This window comes from Excalfactoria chinensis, chromosome 2, assembly GCF_039878825.1.
Source record: "Excalfactoria chinensis isolate bCotChi1 chromosome 2, bCotChi1.hap2, whole genome shotgun sequence".
Classification (NCBI taxonomy): Eukaryota; Metazoa; Chordata; class Aves; order Galliformes; family Phasianidae; genus Excalfactoria; species Excalfactoria chinensis.
In genome coordinates, this window is record NC_092826.1 from 25202809 (window position 1) to 25222956 (window position 20148).

General features: G+C 42.1%; 1 protein-coding gene across 3 annotated transcripts in view; it reads right to left on the reverse strand.

The window, feature by feature from the left end:
* WWP1 (WW domain containing E3 ubiquitin protein ligase 1) overlaps positions 1-18015 on the reverse strand; it is a 61777-nt gene extending 43762 nt beyond the window's left edge. For 2 of the 3 annotated variants that reach the window (XM_072327534.1, XM_072327531.1), the window contains exon 1: positions 17689-18015. The gene's annotated coding sequence lies outside the window, so the exon portion shown is untranslated. Of the gene's footprint in view, positions 1-17642 lie in introns of all 3 variants that reach the window. The other variant, XM_072327532.1, reaches the window with a different exon arrangement.
* Between the last annotated feature and the right edge of the window lie 2133 nt (positions 18016-20148).

Consider the following 20148-nt stretch of genomic DNA (forward strand, 5'->3'; position numbering starts at 1 on the left):
GTGAAATATCTTAGACTTATTACCTCTGATCTCTCAATCCTCATGTCCAATGAAGCCCGCAAGACACTTTCTGAAACAACCTCATGACAACGTACTGCCTATATGGAGCCTGCTCCTCCACGTATCTGGAATCACACGTTCAACAGTTAGTTTTATGGCACATTCTAAATTTCCCTTCCCTTTACTTGCCTGCTCATGTTTCACAACCTAAAAAATCACTTGTCGTTTTTCCTCCACCATACATACCACTTTTCCCCATAAACACCATGACTCCTACTCCACAGATACCGTTTTCACTCTCAAGTATCTCTCCAGTGCATACCTAACTAAATTCAAAACTGTTCTTTAATATTCAACTCCCAAGTTTGACATTTTTGTTTCAGACCCGGAGAACAGTCTGCATAACACACAAAAACACGTTAGCCTTTATTAAACAGAGCAGAACAGCCTGTAAAAGATTATTCCTACATCTCTTGTCCTGCCTACAGGACAAAATAGTCTAAGTACTGGCACTCCCTAAATGTATAGCTTCAGTCATCAACTAAAATTGTGACATTACTTGCACCTATGGAAATACAGAGTTTTAAAGTCCAAGTTTTACTTCCCTGAGCTCCAGAAGCATGCTTGCTACTCTAAGATGTAATGGAAACACCATGCTTATCAGCAAGGGATTTCTCCTATAAATACTAACAGGCCATCTGAGGACTATTAATTGCCTGCTTGATGTTTGTGACAAAAATTCATTTGCTGTTCTTTACATTTTAAAATTAAAAAAATCCTTTTCCATTTAAGAAGCCCTCTGAATTGTCAAGATCTACAACAAGCTAATTAAAAGGTCATCAATTCCATTCCCCTTTCTGACCAAATATATATGGCAAGTAAGAAGGACAGACTAGGGATACAGACAACAGGACAAGGTACTAACTTTTATTAAATAAAATAAATGTGAGGGGGAAAATTTACCTCCAGTGAACAGAAGCTTCAGCTAGAAACTACATCCAAGGATATCTTTAGTCAAAATACTTCAAATAAGTCCTGATCCCTTTCAATAGAGTGCCTGATTTTAAGATATGCACTCTATTGTTTTATAATCCTCCTTTTCACATATAACTAATTAACTTTATTAACTTTAATTAACTCCTACTTGGCATACACAAGGAAAGCAAGGTCCAAACTACACGAACAGCTCTAACCTTTGCTTTCTAATCTACCTTCTTCACTTTGAAAGGCTTACATTCTGCCAATTTAACTCAATAGATCTGTTTGTACAACCCCGAAATATTGCACATTCTTCACAGAATATGTTATATTCCTTGTCTTTTGATATTCTGCTTTTGCCCCAATACAAACTGCCAATTCCCAATCACACTACTTACTCATCTGCTTAAGTTCAATCACGTACTATTTTTACTGTGCATTATTTTTTCATTGTTTTCACCTTTACTACCTTCAGCTCCAACCCTGTGAGTAATTTTGACTTCTACTTTCCCTCCTAAACTATTGAGTAGGGTGGGGATTTTTGGTTTATTTTTTGGGGAGGAGAAGGAATATTTTAATAATCTATCACAGAAGCACATGAGAAAATTGTATGTTAAAAAATAAACAACATTTATGATTGGAATCTTAACATGTCTCTAAGCACAACATGCACATTCTCCATGTTTTTCTGACTATGGCAGTTCTGACTTCTGTGACAATATGCATTAGAATGATTGCCCAATTTATGAGTCCATGTAAAGATTATTTCAGCTACAGATCTATGATCTAACTAAAGGCAAAATAAATAAATAAATAAAGCAGAAGACATACTGAACTACTGAACAGAGAATTTTAACAATTAACTTGGAAACTCATAAGATGCAGTGAGTGGCTTTAAGTGGTACTATGGTTAGGCTGCGGTTGGACTTGATGATCTTCAAGGTCTTTTCTAATCTGGGTAATTCTATGATTCTGTGATTCTTTCCTACTAAGTATCACTTGCAGAAGTATTATAAGTACCAGTAGTAACTTGTCAATGTTTAAACAGTAGGCAACAAAGTCAGATTTTCAGTGATCATTAAGAGTTCTGACTTGAATTCTCAGCACACAGGGAAAGCACACCACCACAGCACTTCTGGAACAAGACTGTAGTATGGCACTCATCCCTCGCTGAGCAACAAGTTCTGTTCTGTGGCACCTGAACTAATTTTAAACTTCAGTCAATCAAACACAGACAGACATGCAGACCTACACTTAAAAAAAAATAAAATAAAAATGATACCAGTTATTAAAATAAAAAGCTAACAACTTTCAAGGGTTTACCACAATACTTAGAAACTTAAAAAGATACGACTCTTGCAGATGCCTTTACTACATTTACTTTTTAATGGCTTCTCTGATTCCTTGGGTGTTGCTGAGTTTTGAGCGTATATACAGAAAAATTAAAAACAAGAACCCAAAGCCATTACTACTTAGGAAGTAAATACAATAAATGCAGCAGTATTCCATCAGACTTGTAGATGGTAACTATATAAACAAATCAATCCAGAAGACAAGACAGAACAACTGTTTCAAAACATTTGTAATTGCAGGATATATTCTATTCTAATGTTGAACACTGGAATCCTCCAGTGGAAGTCCACTAAGAGTGATCCTAGCACTAAACATTCACCCCATATACCACACATTCACTGTTTACACCAAGCCCACAGACTGTATTACTGGGGAGATGCCACCAATTTCCTTACAACTAATGCTTCGACATTAGTAGAACTTCAGCTTTGACAGTTTCCTTCTCAGTGTCCATAAAGCCTTGACAGCAGGACAAGGCTGTAGTTCTTGGCAGCTAACAGCTTCTCGAGAGATGCTCCAACTTCCAAAAAAAATATTTGCAATTTATTTGGAAAGTTCCAAGTTACCAGCAGATCTATGCAGATCTGAACTGAAAAGCAAACTGCCACTCTTCTTCAAACATCCGGTTAGATAAAAGCATGGAGAGCCAGCTATGCTTAAAAATATTGCACCTTCTGTAATTTTCAATGTACATTCACAAAGCATTGTTTCAGATTGCCCCTGCTCACAGCAGGGGGCTTGAAATTAGACGGTCTTTAAGGTCCCTTCCAACTCAAACCATTCTATGATTCTATGTTGGAACTATGCATTAACTGCAATACATTGCCAGCCTCATATTCAGGTCTAAGATAAAATACAGTACAGAGGTTTACAAAACCTGCTTTTTAGAGTGTTATGCAAGAGGTCTAAACAAATCACAGACTGTGATTCCACTGCACACGTCTGCCTGTTCTGTTTTGTCTTAGACTAGCAGCTCTCTGGCAGAAACCTTTTTTAGCCTAGTTTCCCAAGCAAACATCACATGTATGACTCATAATGTCCAATCACTTCTTCCCACTCTTCCTTTCACCTCCGTCCCTCTAAACGCATCTGTTCACCACCAGATCCAGTTAAATTAAACTGCAAAGCAATGCCCTCTGATACACCTGGTTTCCAGGAGCTTCATGAAAATCAGCAGCAAGGCAGAGGAGAAAGAATATTTCCTGTGCTTGCTGAGCAAAGGACTGCAGCATGAACTCAAGTTATCTGCACCGCCTGACTTAAAAGCCATCACAGACATGGGTCTGACTCAATCTAAGCTTTTTTACAAGTAAAAAGATCTAGAACAGCAGAGGGATAAAACAACTGTGAGGACAAAACAAAAAAATTGTATGAAACCTAGTTTAAAAGATTGTACACAGAACAAATTACTTGATCAGATATTTAGGGCACACTGTGCTTGTGAATCACAATCACGAAGATGCATCTTATTCTTCCACAAAATGCTGTGACAAAAATATCACAGTGCCTCCTCTGTGTATGACAGTTAGGCCCACATGCACAGAGGTGAGACAACTAGAGTAAACAGCTTCCAGGCTTTCTGAATAGAACAGAAGTTACAACACACATCAAGAAATCAAAGATGAGTATTTTTACCCCCATTTTAATGTTCAAGTGAATGGCCTCCACAACCACCAGAGCACCACATACATAACAGACTGCGCATTAGCAGGGGGGATGGAACTAACTGATCTTAAAGGTGCCTTCCAACCCAAACCATTCTATGTTTCTATGATATGATTCTCCAGGTTGCCCTCCACTATGGAGAATCCTTTTGGTGTTAATGAGTTACTGTATATCAGACTTGCATCAACAGGAAAGTAAAGTAATATACTAGAATATAGCCCTAAAATATTTTGAAAGCCTACATGGCAAAATGAAAACTTAACCACAGTTATACATAGGCACTCCAATATATAATCTAGCTCTCTGTGTTACAGCAATACAGAAAATGGAGAAGTACAGGCTTCAGAATAGGCAGGCAGCCTGAGCACATACCAAGAGTGCCAGGATAGCTTACAAAATCCACTCACAACAATTCATGCCTATCAGCATGACCTTATTAGTCACAATAACTATGACTAGTGTAAACACGTCCACTGCAGTCACAGTAGAACTTACCAAAAAATTGCAAACATAAAATAACACTAATCAAGAGCTTTATGTTGCTTCTGTTGTGCCCTCATCACTTTTTTTCCCTTGTTTTTGTGAGGTTATAACGAAACCATGATTAAGCAATATCCGCTACAAGAAATGCATTAATATTGTCTCACAAAATAGATATTTCCCAGTTCCCCCTTTGTTTTGGTAAGTCAGTGAAAGACAACCAGTCAATATTCAGAGGAGAAGAGAAACAGCCTCAGGGTTAAAGGCTGAAATGTTAGACAGAATCTCTGCATATCTTTTGCCAGTAAGAGGTTCGATGTGATGCACCTCTCCTCAGCAACTACCTCAAAAAATAGCTCCAAAAGGTGTAAGTAGAATTCACTCTGTGTTCCCACTCTTTTCTCCAGTTTGCTTTTTATAACGTGCTATGCAAACATCTTTTCAGCTATCCATCTCAGCAGCGTCAACCACTAAAACACACGTCCCAGTTCCCAGCACAGATCCTGCCAGTCTTACCTAATACAGCCTGATATTACTAAGCTAAGCATTGTCCCCATGTTTTTCAGAAGCTTCAGAAGCAGTCTTTAAAGTGCTGGAGGATTCAACACAACCCTTAGTAAGGTGTTCAGGTGATAAATATTCTTAGTTATTAAAGCAGAGCTGCTTGCTTCTGCTAATTATTTTGCAGGGTGATTCTGAGATAACCTGATTCCAAAATTTAACTGCTTTAAGAATGCTTGTCACCACACTAAAACTACAAGTTTGAGAACATGAAATTGACAAAGGCCTACCAGAAGATTCCAAAGCTCAAGTTCTTAAGGGTAAGTACTGAACCACATCAATACATTTCACACCAAATTTAACTCAAAGCTACAAAAGAATCAGTGAACTATGTGAAAACAACTTCAATTTTGTAGTAAAATAGAATTTCAAATTTTCACTTACACTTCAACAGCGCAAACAGAGATCGCGAGAATGCAAAAACACTCTCATAACCAGAAGTACACTTCCTAATACAGAGCAGAAAACTATGTTATAAAACCTGCATGCATTACTGGCTAATGCTAGAGGACACCACTGCCTTGGAAACTTCCATTTAGTGACTACAAACACTGCAAGGCTGTCATGGTTTGATGATTTTTGGTTACTGGTATTCCTCACTATAACATCATGTAGTGCACTGGGAGTTAAAGTGTTAATGCTTCAGTTCCGGGTACCTGCCCAGAGGAGAAGAAGAAGTACATCGCCCAGGGGACTTTGCGGTCAGAGAGGAGACAGATCTCCTGGCAAGGACACCTGATTGGGCTTTTCTACTTGGCGCTCCTCTCCTTCACCTCTCCTCGCCACTGCCTGTCCCGACTGCATTCATCACTTCAGTATCAGTGTAAGGCCTTCAGCTGTATGGACAGTCTCTCTCTCATTATATTTGATTTATTAGTTTCAATTCTAATTATATTGTATTATAGTGTGTTATCTTGCATTCTGATACCATATTTCGTAAATTAGTTTGTTTCTTCTCAGATTGTTGCCACTGTTTTTAATTATTCTGGGGTCGTTTCCCTTTTCTGGAGGCGTGGATCTTACAAAATCCTTCCACCCCACTAGTTGTGGAACTGGGCAGGACCAGCCCTTAAACCATTGACATTCATGGTGGAGGATGTGGGCATTTAGAGCAAAAAGCTGCTTTTTAGCTTTTTAGAACGAATCTCTCTCTCTCTGCTCTAAGAGAGTTTCATTAGCTTCATTGGGAAAGTTTATCTCTTTTGCAGGTGTTCGCTGAAAACTTGACCTTGACAGTCCAGGCAGACTGCCAATATCCTGTTGATATCTGTAAACTTTGAACACTGATATCTGACTTCCGTAAAGAGAAAAAAATGTTTTCTCTTGCAAGACTTCTTCTCAAGGGCCTGCATACCATTGGTTTCGCTTTCTTACTGCTCAAAACCTACTGGGGCTTCAATAAGTTTGCCATTTTTCTCTATGGCGCTATAGGTATATGTAATCAATTGAAAACACTGATGGAAAAATGTACCTGGTGTCTGCATACACTGTGGATTGCAACTCCAGAGGGAGCTGCTAATTTTACAGAACCTGTGATTTTTAAGCAGGCTCCCAGTCTCTCCTTTGAATCCTTCATGCGTTCTTTGAATGCTCATCTGATGACAATGCCAATTTTCCTAAATGTACTACTCATCATTTCACTCAGTATTTGTATTTATCATTTTTTGAAGAAGTCTTCCCCCAAACCAGAGAATACTGAGTGGCGGGGAGTGTGGAGTGGCTTGGGAAAGACTTTAGAGAGATGGACATCCTCGGTGTCATGGAACTTTACTCCTGAACACCTGAAAGACCCTGAGAGCTTAAACAATTATTTAAGACAGAAATGTTGCGGCTCAGGCAGATCTGAGGAGGCACAAATGATTTGGGGCCTGGCTAGTGCTTATCGGGCCTTATTCAATACTATCCCAGAAAGGGAGAGAGTTTCTGAAATTGAGAGTCTCCAGGCTGAAAGAGAGCGTCTCAGAGCTGATAGGGAGAATCTCCAGTTCCAGAGAATGAGTCTTCTTGCTGAGAAACAGAATCTACAGGCTGACAGAGAGAGATTCCAGGAAAGTCTCAGAGCTGAAAGGGAGAATCTCCAGAAGACAATACAAAATGAGCGAGACAGTCTCCAAGCTGAAAAGAAGAGTTTCCAGGAGAGAGTCCAAGCTGAGAGGGACAATCTCCAGGTCCAGAAGGAGAGTCTGCTACTCGAGAAACAGAGTCTACAAATTCAAAGAAAGATTCTCCAAACCAAGGCAGGGAACCTCCGGGCTGAGCAAGAGGGTTTCCTAGTCAATAGAGACGCGCTCCAATCTGAGTGGGACTCCCTCTGATCTAAGCGAGATGCCCACCAGTCTGAGCAAGACACCCTCCGGTCTGAGAGAGATTCCTTTCAATCCAAACTTGTCAGCCTTCAAACTGAGCAAGACACCTTCCGGTCTGAGAGGGACTACCCACAGTCCAAACTTGACAGCCTTCAAACTGAGCGAGACACCTTCCAAAATGAACTGAACAGAATTCAGTAAGGTCCCTGTAGTACATGTAAAGAACATGTTGGTAAAGCAGTTTGGGACTATCCAGGTTCTGGAAAGGGTAAGACTCTTCGTGGAACTGTTTTTGCCCAGGGACCTGGGTACACTTAGTGGGTGATGCAGGAAAATTATGGTTTGTTTATGTATATTAAGCATGATGTAGCGATGTAGAATAAGGGGTAGAATGTCATGGTTTGATGATTTTTGGTTATTGGTATTCCTCACCATAACATCATGTAGTGCACTGGGAGTTAAAGTGTTAATGCTTCAGTTCCGGGTACCTGACCAGAGGGCAACTACATCGCCCAGGGGACTTTGCAGTCAGAGAGGAGATAGAACTCCTGGCAAGGACACCTGATTGGGCTTTTTTACTTGGCACTCCTCTCCTTCACCTCTCCTCACTGCCCGTCCCGACTGCATGCATCGCTTCAGTATCAGTGTAAGTCCTTCAGCTGTATGGACAGTCTCTCACTCACTATATTTGATTTATTAGCTTCAATTCTAATTATATTGTATTATAGTGTGTTATCTTGCATTCTGATACCATATTTAGTAAATTGGTTTGTTTCTCCTCAGATTGTTGCCACTGTTTTTAATTATTCTGGGGTCCCGTTTCCCTTTTCTGGAGGTGTGGATTTTGCAAAATCCCTCCACCCCACTAGTTGTGGAACTGGGCAGGACCAGCCCATAAACCACAGACAAAGGCAAAGGTAATCTGACTCAAGGAAGTCAGTTTCCAAATCGTTCCTCCCATTCATGTTCTTTTTAGGGGAACTTTTAATGGGAGATATGAGAGGCAGGGGAGTGACAAAGGAAAAGCACTGCCAGTTCCTCTTTTCCAGATAACCTAAACGTTCATAGCATGGTCAAAACAACCTTTTTGCTGCAAATCTTTTCAATTCATAAATGCAAATAATTGAAGTATTAAGTGATTTTCTGAGAAGCTGAGGGCTCTTTGTAATAGAATTTGCACATTAACTGCTCCTTTTCCACAAACGTGTATTTTCTTAGTTGGTATGGCAAATTCTGCTCCCACGTAAAAGAACTTAAAGATGTTCCTAAGTACATTCTCCTATGACCAGCCCTGATTCCAGAGTCAAACTCCCAGGTAGGTCCCTCAAAAGAGACATCAAGCCTAACAATCAATCAGGAATCATAGAATGGCCTGGGTTGAAAAGGACCACAAGGATCATGTAGTTTCAACCCCCCTGCAATGTGCAGGGTCGCCAAACACCAGACCAGGCTGCCCAGAGCCACATCCAGCCTGGCCCTGAATGTGGACGCGGCATCCACAACCTCCATAGGAAACCTGTTCCAGTGTGTCACCACCCTTTGTGTGAAAAAATTCCTCATAATATTGAACCTAAACCTCCCCCTTCTCTGTTTAAAACCATTCCCTCTCCTCCTATCACTATCCACCCTCCTAAACAGCCATTCCTCCTCCTGTTCTGAGACTCCCCTGAGCCTTCTCTTCTCCAAGCTAAACAAGCCCAATTCCCTCAACCTTTCTTCATAGGAGAGGTGTTCCAGCCCTCTGATCATTTTAGTGGCCCTCCTCTGGACGCGCTCTAAGATCTCCACATCCTTCCTATTTTGGGGGCCCCATGCCTGGACACAGTACTCCAGATGGGGCCTCACAAGAGCTGAGTAGAGGGGGACAACCACCTCTCCCTGCTAGCCACTCCTCTTCTAATGCAGCCCAGAATACAGTTAGCCTTCCAGGCTGCAAGCACACACTGCTGGCACATGTCCAGCTTCTTGTCTACCAGGGCCCCCAAGTTCTTTCCCCAGTCTGTATAAACACCTGGAATTGCCCCGATCCAAGGGCAACACCGTGCACTTGGCCTTGCTGAACCTCATTGAGTTTACATGGGCCCACTTATCCAGACTGTCCAGGTTCCTCTGGATGGCTCCCCAAGTCAAAAAAAACAAAACTATACAGACATAAATTTCTAATTGTAAATATATAGTGTTAGGATTCAAAGACTGCAATATATTGCACGGAGGAAAAAAAAAAAAAAAGAAACTAATTGACCACTCCATTGTTTATATCAGCCATGACTCATTATCTTTCTTCCAGTCTGAAGAACATTAAGAATACTCAGTCATTCTGTAAGTCTTCATCCATAGAAGCGAGACATCACTGTTGTTCCTTGTACCTTCTCCAGCTCTACTATACGTGACCTGAGACAAGGCACACATCGGGAACGAGCAAAAGAATGCACAAAACATTAGAGATGTTGCATGAGAGTTGCACCAGTTGCACAAATTAAGTTACCTGTTTTATTCTCTATTCTATTCCTACATCTTCTATATCAAACTTTGGAACATCCTCCGTTTAAGCTGGGAGGAGAAGCAGTATCAGTCAACACCTGAAAAAAGCATTCTTACTTCCTCTATGGTTGGGGTAGAAAGTGCTTGAAACGCAATTCTCAAGCACACAGAAAAATAGGCCCAAACAGTATGCCTTTGTAAACTAAAATTTATTCCCTTGGATTTTACTTTCTTATGGCCTTTCAAGGTTTGAAACTGAAGCAAGCTATAGATAATAGATTTACTGAACACAGGTGAGTATGTCAATATTTTCTGACAGCAAGTTGACCCAGGTGGCTAGAAAAAAATAAAAGCCTGTAGTGGGCAGTCAAGAATAACAGACAGCCTAAAATAACTTCCTCATAGGAAGTGTTTAAACATAATTAGTTAATGGTCTGGACTTAATGCCTATCATCTTTTCATTGAAACACCTATTATTTAGCAACAGATGCTCTCCATGACTATATAACAATCATTTCTGTATTTAAATATCTCGACTGGTGATCTGGATGAGAGAATTCAGTGCACCCTCACTAAGTCTGCAAAGGACACTAAGTTAAGTTAGGAGGTAGTGTTTATCTGTCTGAATGTAGCAAGGCCCCTCAGAGGGATCTGGACAGGCTGGACTGCTGGGCTGAGGCCAATGGGATGAAGTTCAACAACATCGGTTGCCAGGTACTGCAGTTTGGTCACAACAACCCCATGCAGGTGCTACATTCTTGGAGCAGAGTGGCAAGAAAGCTGCACTGAGGAAAAGCATGTGGGGGTGTTGGTTGACACTTAGTTGAACATGGGTCAGCAGCATGCTCAGGAGCCAAAAAGGACAGACACCCAGCCTGCATCGGATATAGATCAGGCAGCAGCACTAGGGAAGTGATTGCCCCCTGTGGTGAGGCCACATCTTGAGTACTGTAATCAGTTTTGGGCACCTCACTACAAGACATAGAAGCCCTGGGGCATGTCCAGAGGAGGGCAGTGAAGCTGCAAAGAGCCTGGAAAAGGAGTCCTTTCAGGAGCAGCTGAGAGAACAGGGATTGTTTGGTCTGGAGAAGAGGAGGCTCAGGGGAGAACTGAGCTCTCAACTACAATCTGAAAGGAGGCTGTGGCAAAGTTAGGTGTTGGCCTCTTCTCCCAGGTAACTAATGACAAAAGGGAATGGCCTCAAGTTGCATCAGAGAATGTTTAAGTTGAATATTAGGAAAAATTTCTTCTCAGAAAAAGTGGTGAGGTATTGAAATAGGCTGTTCAAGGAAGCTGATGAAGTCACCATCCCTGGAAGTGTTTAAGTAATGATTAGATGCTGTACTTTGAGACATGGTTTAGTGGGCAATATTGGTGGTAACTGGACTGTTATACTTGATGACCTTAGAGGCCTTTCCCAACCTTAATGATTCTGTAATTTTGAATCATACACCAGTCAACCCAGTTGTATCTTCCTGATAGACAACCCTACTCAAATCTTCAATACAAATAACCAAGAAGTACAACAGATGACACATGACAAGACTTAAAGCAAGGAGATCCCCAAATAATACCAAGGCCAGCTGCCATACTACAGTAATATTTAGCATTTTCTAAATAAGCGTATAAAACTAATATAAAAATAGCATGCAAGCTAATGTATGTCATATTCCTAACGCTTTCCAACATTTACATTTTTAATCAGATGTTTTGATACAGAAATCTATGACCATGTCAGGCTTCTATTACTACATACTCAATTTACACTCCATTTTAATGGATATCTCCACCTACTCCTTCAAGCATACGTTGGGTCTCCTATGCTAACATGAAAGCACTGATCATCATTAAGCTTGCTTATTATGACCCTCACATGTTCCCACTTCCACTGCTCAAAAAATAATTCCAACACTTTCAGATTTTGCCAGTTCGCTTTTAAGTCCCTTTCTCTGACAGAAGAATATGAGTTACCATATTCTAAGCAAAATTTCTGTCATATTACAAGCAAAACGCCCAAGTAGGTTTCCATACCAGTATTTACCTTGCAAAAACAGTTTCGTTCACCATATCATGGCAAACCAGTTTTGTCAGAAACTTCTCTTAGAAGACAGGCAGATAGGGATATTTTATTTATTACTTTTTATTTGTAAAAGACAAATGAATTACATTGATCTTCTACCTGATTTTCAAGGCTCTTAATTTCTCCTATCCTTGTAGCTTGCATCCAGAAGTCAAAACACACACTTTATACAATCTATTTAAACAGAAAGTTTTCCAGAACCCGAAATAAGGCAGAACTCATTTTCTGATAAGATACTGTAAGCCAGGAACTGGAAGTGGAAAGGGAAAAAAGAAAAAGGGAGGGGTGGAAAGGGGATATAAAGAGAACTGAAATTTAAGAAAAAGGAGCTCCCAGACTTCCAGCCTGAGGGGAAAGGGGAAACATGGCAATCCTTTTGCTCTTCATTTTCGCTTTACTCTTATGTTTTATATTGCTTTTTGACTGTTATGTTTATGCATAGATACTTTAATGTCAACATGCACACTAAAGAACACTGACGTAAATTCAATATACCAGTCAGAAAAACAAGGTCAGTAAGAGCAGTAAAATAAAACAAGAAAAACAAGCATTGTGTTTCAAAACTGGACATGTGTTCTTTCTTCAGCTCTGATGCCTGAGTGTATTGTGCAATTTTACAGATTAGTAACATTCTACTTCCTGTTTGCTTTCCACTGTTTTAAAACTGTAGCTCATTTATTTGACTTATACAGAAGTATCACCTACTACAGGACGTACACACGCAGCCAAAGCTTTCTCATCTTTTTCAGCCGAGTATGTGAGAAACAAAGAAAAGATTTTGTTTGTTCTTTGGTTAAAGGACTCCGCTGCTAATCTCCATTAAAACGTGTTTTATTAAAAAAAAAAAAAAATCATGGTTAGAAGCCCCAGAAACATGTGCAAAACTTATTTTCAACATTTTCCCCTGTATCACAGAAGCACAGACAAGAGCTCTCTCCTGCCTACTTCAGGTTATGAAGTGATGAAGCTTGAAAGTATAAAAAGAAACAAATAAATAGAGCAAAATATTATTGTTAACTCTGAATTTCTAACAGAAAAAAAAAAAAAAAAAACCAGAACAATTCAGTACCTCATTCTCAGTTGAAAATGTCAGCTACAAGTGTTTCTTCATACTCTGTGCCATTTATATCAAGACAGATCAAGGGAGTGTGCTAGCGTTGTCAGGAACATTCAGAAATGGTTTCAGGCAATGAAAAATTCTCTGCTTTAGACTTCACAGGCTGAATTTTTACTAGAGAAGAAAAACTTACTGGCCAGAATAGTCACATAATTCCAAGTTAATGCCCCTAACAGTGAAGGTGTTAAAAGTTCTTCTGGTTATGAACTAGTTACAATTCTGTATGTTAAGACTCTAGTCACTTGAAGTAGAACTATGGGGAGTTGGACTAGATGACTTTTAAAGGCCCCTTTCAACTCTTAGGATTCTATGATTCTATAAACATCTTTAATATATTCCAGTAATAAGATAAATTATAAAAAATGCAAAATAAAAATTAGAAGCCTGAGCAGATAATCTGCTCTGTTAAACATGATTCACTCCAGCTTTTACTAAAGACTTCATTCTAGTCAAAAGCCCTTAATAAAGCATCCAAGTCTGGAAACTTGTAAGTTAAATCTGAATTCATATTTTCTTTAAGAAAGATTTTGGAAGTGCTTTCATGAGTTCTCTGCACTGGTGAGGCCTCACTTGGAATACTGCATCCAGATGAGAAGTCCTCAGTACAGGAGAGACACAGACCTGTTGGAGCACACCCAGAGGAGGACCACAGAAATAACCCATAGAATGGAGCACCTCTCCTAGGAAAACAGGCTGCTCAGCCTGGAGAAGAGAAGGCTCTGAGGAGTCCTGAGAGCGACCACTCAGTATCTAGAGCATGAACTGTAAGAAAGAAGGGGACAGACTCTCTAGCAGAGCATGCTGAGACAAGACATGGGGAAATGGTTTCAAAGTGAAGAAGACAGATTTAGAATGGATGTAATTGAGAAGTTTGTTTGTTTGTTTTACAGTAAGAGTGGGGAGACATTGGCACAGGTTGCCCAGAGAGGTGGTATGTGCCCCATCCCTGGAGATGTTCAAGGTCAGGCTGGAAGGGCTCTGAGCAGCTGATGGAGCTGTGAATGTACCTGCTCACTGCAGGGGAGGTGGACTACATGATCTTTAAGGGTCACTTCAAATTCAAATGATTCTATGACAGTGCTGAATTATCAAGCCTAACTTTACACAAGAAACTTACATAACCCTCAAAATTGACTAAGGAGCAAGGGAATGAAAAACAGCTTGTCTGCCACCTATCTATCGTTACAGAGCTATAGCAGTATGTGTTCATGCAAACCTGCAATCAGAAATTACTTCATACTACATTCCACTTGTCCAGCAGCTACCACGAACTACACGTAATACAAGAACTTCCCTAAAAAGTTAAAAGGAAGGGAAAAAAACAAAAAGACACAAAAGAAAACCACCACAGCACAATCCCAGGTGTATGACTGTGATATATGACTGTGACACCACTTCAACCACTCTGACAGTTCATAGCTTCCCTGGAGTCCACAGCATTAGGAAAGCAAGACAGAGCTCAACTCAGGTATGCTCCTGGTTAAGCTATCAGGTCCTCAAAAACAGTAAAAATCACACACCAAAAGCACTAATTAGAACTTTCCACTTAGAGAGAATGAATAAAAACAAAGCAAAAAAACCCTCCCTGTTGTTCCACAAGACCTTAGAATGCTTCTGGATCACATCAATTCCTGCTGACTTCCCCTTCAGCCAAACGATGTCTTGAGAAAACAGGTGAGATCTCTGAAATGTTTAACGGTCCTCACTCATGATTTTTTTTTAGGTCATTACGTGAGAACATCAACACATTATCCTAAGTCTGAACTAACACCTACAGAGAAAGAAAGAAGCCTACAGATGCAAAGAACACAAACTTTTACAGACAGCGTTGGATATAACCAGCCCTTGTTCTCTGTATTTGCACACAGACCAAAACAATTAAAGAATGTCAGTGACTGTAGTGTAACTCAGAATTCAAAGGAAGTTTAGCAGTTCTAGTTTACAAGTTTCATAACGACAGCAAAAATGACATGATCTGCTTAATCTGACACTACCACAGAAACCGCAGAACAACACTGCCACCCTGCCCCCAATTTACAAACTTTTATTCCAGAAGGCACACAGGAGCCGCTTATCTACTGACTTAGAGTCTTAAGCAATTTGTTAAGAGCTCCGAAGACACTTTTTAATTGAGGTGAATGCTACGCTGTGCAAAAGTAGGTGAGCAGAGTACCAACCTAGCTTAAAAGATAATGACATATTTATCCCTTCTCTTCTGGTTTTGTAAAGAAAGGAAATATTTTTACCCAAATTGAAAGTATCTTCCACGAGTCACGTAAGAATCGTTTTGATTGAAGGAAGGCATGACACACATGCAGGTGCCTACATTTATCCATCACTCAATTCATTCCCACTCCAAGCCACTTCAATTTCTGCATTTTAGCAGATGGACACGTTTTTGGTTTTTTTTGTTAGTCTTTTGGTTTTAAGCTAACAGTGTTTTATTTAAGTGGATAAGTAGGCCATATTTATTAATTGTGAATGGCTAAGTCATTAACTTTTTTAAATAGTTCCTTGAATTCCCAATCCAGTGTTTTAACAGCGTAAGGATTCTGAAGCATGAAAAAGCTGAATGCAATACCAGCTTTGTGTGACAGATTCTGTATTTTGGGAACAAAAAAGAGTCAGGCGGAAAAAGGAGAATCTCCTTCCCTATGTACATTCTTCTCAGAGGAAAAACAAAATAAAAACAGGAAAATGCACAGCAATTCCAAATTACCAAAATTCTCAATTTCACATGAAATGGAAAAGGTTGAGCAACAGAACGAGCAGACATTCCTCCTCCTTCCAAGAAATTAGGAAACTAAATTGGCTCTGAGCTCTGTCAATACTCCCGAGACTTAAGAAGCACCTTTAGACAGGTGATTATTTTAACTTTATTGACAATCCTTAAACAAGAACATCCAAACTCACGATGTTTTGTTCACTGATGTTCAACAACAAACATAAATCATCTTTCCAACAAAATGAATGTATACCCTTTCAGTAGCAAGCTGTTCCATGCTGACAGATTAAATGTGTCTCAGATATATAAAATAGCTTTCATGTTTTCAGGTATTATTATGTATTTATGGGAATTATCCTACAGTATCACTGAAAAAAATATTACTGATAATGGTAAGCTTATTTGAGCTACATGCATTTACGGAATCACATCTTTACTCTTAAGACTAAAACACACATCAAAGAAGTGATAAAAGCATTCCAAACAGTTTCACAAGCATCATCAGCTTTCTAGCTGCCCCATCTGAAAGCACCTCTGTCAAGTTTCCAGATAAGCTGTGCTTTTACAACTGCTAAACGTATCTCAAGTGGAGGAAAAATCCTCAGATATTTCCTACTGACATTTCTTTAACTTTTATTAAAATAAATAAAATATTGTTAAAATAATAATTCAGTTTAAACCACTGCCAACACGGCATACCGTACCAAAGGCAGTGGGCATACACATAAAAAAGAAGCCAAGTTAGTGAAGAATTATCACAGCCAATCACTAATCACTTATAAAAAAAAAGGATTAAACTAAATTAAGGGGAGACACATAACTACCACAGCAATATTGTCTTTCAAGCATATGTTTATAAATAACCCAGCCATCTGGGGTTAGTGACAGTAATAAAACTGGCTTACTAGACAGTAAAATTGCACAACCTGGGCAGAATTTTCAATATGACACAGGTCCCATGTGAAGATACAGCAGAAATATGAAAAGCTCTTTCTGTTTCATGCAAACATTGGAGAGCTCTCCTTAAAATCAGATGGCATTCAGTCCTTTTCTCTCTGATGTACAGTTTAAACACATGCAGATCTGGAAGCAGAGGCAGATCACCCTGCTTTAACTTGGCTGAGAACTGGTCCCGTTCCAAATATGACTTCTTCCAAAAATAACAAAAAACCACCCCAGAATCCAGGTAAACAAACAATGACACCAAGCTGTAACATCTCATGCCACAACACAAAGAAAAATAAGTGGCAGAAACAGGTCTTCTGAGGCCTGGCACTCACACAGCCCGGCCCAGCTGAACGCACACGCGGAGGCCCCAGCCGGGCTCATAGATATAACCGAGCGGTGACCTCCCCCGGCGCGCACGCAGGAAGGTGACAGCAGCTCGCTGTGAGAGGCGCTGCTCCTCGTCTCCCTCCTCAGTCCCACCCCAGGAAGGTGAACCCGGCCGTCACACCGCCCCCCGCCCCCGCTTCCATCCCAACCGAGCGCTGACAGCGACAGGGCTCAGCCCTCGGACAGAAGGAACGCCGTTGCCCGGCTGACAGCGGCTCCCTCCGAGGGCAGGCCGGGCCGGAGCCCCTCACACAGACACTGCCAGCACGCGGCTCGCCGAGCACCGAGGGGAAAGCACGAGCCGCCATATGCCCCTCCGCCGCCCTGCAGCACGGCGCGGGGTTGCGACGGGTTAACGCCGGAAAGCCGGAGCGAGCCCTCGGCGCGGCGCCCTTCGCCATTTTCCCCCCACGCCCATCGCCCTCCTCCCGCCGTGCCGTGACAGGGCAGCCCCCGGCCCCCGCTGCAGACTCGGGGAAAGAGGAAAGCTGCGGCCGTCCTCCTCTTCAGGCCGGCCCAGACAGCACAGCGGAATGGCTGCGGCACTGTTTTGTTCCGTACCGTGGCTCGCAGCCTCCCAGCTGCTGCCGCCGCCTCCTCCACGCACCTTTTCCTTCTCCTTTCTCTCCCGCCGGCTGCTCACCCCTCCGCACCGCGCTCCGCCGCGCAGGATGATGCCATCTCACCGCGGCATCGGCGGATCGCGCACGGCACTCGCCTGCGCGCCCCCGCCGGCCGGACAGCCCCGTGTGCGCGTCCCGGGCCAGGGAGCAGGAACTTGGGAAGCCTCCTCCGCCGCCCGGGCCCAGCCAGAGCCGAGCAGTGCGCAGCAGCGGTGGGAGGGAGAAAAGAGAGGCTGAAGCGAGGCTCTTCCAAGGGGACAGGGCTTATTGCGAGCGCCTGCCCCGGGCTGAACCAAGTCGGGCGCTGCGGCGGGGAGAGAGCCGGGCGCGCTGAATCAGCCCCTCCGCGCGGGGAGGAGGGGCCGCGCTCTGGGACGGAGGTGGTGTCCGTGCGCAGCGTGCACGGCTCGGATAAGGGTGGCTGCGGTTGAATCGCTTGCCCAGAAAAGGCTCCGGGAGGCGCGGGGTCGGCGCACCCAGCAGCTCTGCGAGCGATAAAGGGAGGTGGTTGCTCCGGCCGCGATACTTTGCTGTGTCGGAGCCTCCGGGACCCGCACGCGTGGGCTCCTTCCCTTCACGTCCCACCTCTCCTCCCTTGGAACAGCTCGGAGGGGGATGGTGGCTGACAGTAGCACTAGAACAGTGAGAGTTCCCTCGCCGCACGGCGCCTTGGGCTCTGCGCCGAGTTGGGCTTGAGGCGCCGCTGAAGGGCGTGGAGCTGCCCCCAGGGCCTTGCGCTGCCCCCGTGCATGAGACAGGGTCAGTGTAGCTTCACACCACACAGCCTACAGCGTGCTGCTAACGTGGTGATAACACAGGCTTCGGGGTGTAAACAAGGCCTCTGAGGATGTGTCACAACACCCAGCGCCGCTGTTAATTGCAAAGAACAAAAGCTTGCAGTGTGAGACCCTGAAGTGACTGCCAGCAGTTCTGTTGTTACTGAGAAACAACATGAGCGCCAACAGTCTGATTTGTGCATGTGGATTCCTTCGGGAAACAAAAGGGAAGCAAGCAGATAGAAGTGCTACTTTCCAAACTATTCATTCTTTGTTGCAGGATTTATAGGAGAACCACAGAGTTTGGGAAAAACGGTGTTCTGTAAAGTTTAAGAAATATCATAGACTGGGCTTTTCAAAGGGGTTGTCCCACTCTCTGACTGGTGTAGCCTCATCTCAAGTACTGGGTGCAGTTGGGTGTTGCAATATCAGATCTATCAGAGGGCAGACGAAGGAGAGCTATGGAGACAGGGAAGGATCTCAGGGCAAGGTGTATGAGTAGCAGCTGAGGTCCCTGGGTGTGCTCAGCCCAGAGCAGAGGTGCTGAGGGGAGTCCTCATGGCGGCTGCAGCTCCTCACAGGGAGCAGCTGGGCAGCATTGAGCTCTGCTCTCTAGGACAGCAGCAGGGCCCAAGGGAACAGTAGTGACAGAGTGCATGGACAGAGCTCTCAGAGGAGTTGGACTCAGTGATCTTTGTGGTCCCTTTCAACTCAGGATATTCTATGATTCTTCTTTTCACTGATAGAGCTCCCTGGAAACTGAAGGAGTTTGAGTTTTTGCACACTGCAGTTCTAACAGGAGGTGCGATCTGCTATCTGGCAAGGTTCATCATGAGCAATGCTTTTCAGTTTTCAGATGTACTGAATTCAATAAATACCATTTTACGTTCATAAACTAAAAATTACATTCAAGGAAAACTACAGTCTTGCTTCTGTTTCAGACCCCAAATTAGGTACTAGCGTGCTCTAACAAACTACTTTTATAATCCATCATGGTCTGCTAGTAAGCTCCACCTGTCTTTCCCACTTATTTATTTTTTGGTTGATCTGATGTAAAGCAGTCTAATTGAAACCTAGAGTAAAAATGCCAGTATGCTTAGGTAGCAATAATTTTAATGGATAAAAAAATATATTGAGGAGCTTTTTGCTGGATGCAGCATTGCATTTTCAGCAGCACAGGAGAAGTAAAGGAAACAGCACCATTTATATCTCTCTGTGTACATATGCTATTAATTTCTCCACTCCTGAGATTCTCCTCTTCCTAGGCTTTCCATGTTGATCATGTTAATAACCTGATGCTGACATTTCATTAGAAGTATGAGCATTATTATTTCAAAATAGTCTACACATATAAAAATACAAAGCTCTTCCTTCTTGCTTTATGAAGTAAGAAGAGTGTGCAGTGGCTTGAGACAATACTCTGTACATAAGTTGTGGTCTTCTCTGGCCTTCTTCCTCATTGTCTGAAAAGAAGCTTTGTTGTACATTTCTCACTCTGTGTAGTAGTGACATTCCAAGGATTATTTTCTCTTAAAAAGGCATTTGATACCCTTACAAAAGCAAAATGTCACAAATTTATTAATGCTAGAATTTTGCTTTTAATTGTCTTATAAAGCCTCAAGATTCTTCAACTTCTTGAACTTTTCCAGCTTTAGGGCTAATAGGTAG